Below are 2,507 nucleotides of genomic sequence, written 5' to 3' on the forward strand. Positions count from 1 at the left end.
ATTGACAGTTGCACTCTTGCTCACAACTGCGTCCCATGTATTTACAATGGGGCACTCGATAGACAATCAGAAGGCCTTTGAAACAGCCGGGCAGCACAGGCAGTATTCGACGGCGTTCTTTTGGGCAGAACACACAAGGCAAGAGACTGCGGAGGAAAAGTAGAAGGCAGCGCCTTCTTTATTAGCTCGCTAGCGGTGGTTGCAGCGTGGTCACAGCTTTTCCTCCCATTCCGTCAAGTCGATGTCGGGGAGCTTGGAACAGAGCGTCACTTCATTCCTGCATCGCAAAAAGTAGTAATCTTATTACCTCAGGTGCGGCGCGGACTAGGCTGCGAATGCCTTGTAATCGCACACCACGAATTTAATTCTGCTGAATAACTTTTATTAAGATGGGGAGACCACGTGGCTGTAGATGCTATTATGGGAAGTAGGAGGGAAAGGGGAAAGAGGGGAGGGCAGGTGGCGATCAGTCAGTCGGGATTAGGGCTGTTTGCAGATGATGTATGATGTCTTGAGAGGAGGAGTGTAGATTCCATATCACACTATCCTTGCCAGATCACTCTTAGTTGAACAGAAAGAAAAGCAGCCACTGTGAGCATGCAGGAAATTAAAGTCTTCGTAAGGGTCTTAGTTGGCAAACCGTTGCCCATAGTAGGTTTATTGCGTTGTGCGCTATATAGAGTGGTTAGACGCTTGCACTGCGGAGACGCACGAGCGCTGGCTTGACCTTGGCTGAGCTTGAAGGTCAGGCTGACGCTACGAGTAACGAGCCGTTTTCTGGGTCTGACCTGGGATAGTAAGCTTCGCTTAAAAGTTGCGCCAGATAGCGCTGGCCTCCCCGTACTGTGCCCGAAGGACCGACCGAGGAAGCGACTAGCGGCACTGCGCCCGGAGGAAGCCTAGTTTATGCATGTATCATGCTTTCTGAGTTTGGAGCTGGCGTCGTCTTCGCCAGAACGTTTCCTTTGCGTTTCGTATTTATTGACGCGCTTGCCACTGCTTACCGTTCTTAAAAATCAGCGACTACGCCTAGCACAACAACGATCTAACAAAATGTCACACGCAAGTTCGTTTAAACCCAGGTGTACCTCGATGAAAGCTTCGCGTTATCCAGATTCCCACATACCCGTGGGATCCGCTTTACTTTTCTGAAAACCTTTTGTGAGCGAACTTACCCAGGCATCTGCAAACGAAGCGCTCTCGGCTGAATTTGATGGATGACGCTGTCGCCATTTTCACAAATCACTTTAGCCAGCGTTGTGTCTCGTATTGTCTTCAGTTGACCTGTGAGGGCGAAAATCCCGCATCTCGTATAAAAATCTGAGCATAGTAAAACGTCGTTATAGCTACATTAGCCTAAGATAAAAGGTCATGTCGAACAGCTGAGATAGAATTTCTAAATTTTATGTAACCACATTTTAACCATAGTACCATTTTGTAAGTTGAGTTTTCGCCTGTACCCCAGACACTGCTTAGAGGAACACTAAAGGGTGGAAGCAAGTTGGCCTGTGTCGGTAGATTACGATACTAGGAATTTAAATACACCATCCTCGCAACCAGCAGATGTTTCATAAGGCAGAAAACGCCGGAAACGTGAAAACAGGCGACGACGCCCCGCACGCTTTTAGCTACCACGGTTTGTGACGTCACAAAAGTTCTGAACGGCGAGCGCTCATTGGAGAAACATCTATAAATGCTTTTCTGGCAAACAGTTCCTAAGTGGTTTTAGAACGCGAAATAAATGTAAATCAAAACTTTCCGTGAGCTGATCTAATTTAAAAAACATAGACTGCAGCTCTTATACAACAAAACAGGCTGCTTTCCTCACGCTTCAGGGTCGGCCATCATGCTTTCAGTTTAGTTTTGGAAAGCATTGTTGCGCAATTAGCGAATATAACATACCACGGTGAACGCCCGAGCTTCTGAAAGCAATATTCCGGGCAGGAAGCATGCCCGCACCTGGTTCGATCCTGATCGTTCGTGAAAGGTTAGGGTTAATACTACCGGCGGTTCTCCGAACGATCCAGACATCCGATCCGAACGATCCGAATGAATACTGGGAGAGTAATGGGCAATTAAGTTGCAGAAGCATTCTTCACGGACGCTGGTTCCTCCTGTTCTTTTTGGCTGCTAAATGTGTCAACTTATCCGAATGAATACCCTACGCCGTAGCGTCACGTAGCCGAGGACGACGCAGGTTTCTTAAATGAAGAAAAAGTTTATTTGAGGGAACTTGTGCTACGCTAGGAAGTCAATGGTTATACATACAAGCGGCGACGAAGGGGTAAACAACGTGCCGTGCGGTTTGATTGCGAGTATATATCTTTCGGCGTTAATTCTTGGAGAACCGTCGAATCATATCTAGAACACTGGTGATCAAAGACGAACATCCTGTTCTAGCGACGACAGGCAATGCACTGACCCTTCAATTCCAACTTGGATAAAACAAATAGGCGCGGCCAGATGCCGGCAACAATGCGCACAAGTAAACAAACAAGAGGGGATTA

This window comes from Haemaphysalis longicornis, unplaced genomic scaffold (genome assembly GCF_048455015.1).
Source record: "Haemaphysalis longicornis isolate Haplotype H1 unplaced genomic scaffold, Haemaphysalis longicornis Haplotype H1 scaffold_10, whole genome shotgun sequence".
NCBI classification, from domain to species: domain Eukaryota; kingdom Metazoa; phylum Arthropoda; class Arachnida; order Ixodida; family Ixodidae; genus Haemaphysalis; species Haemaphysalis longicornis.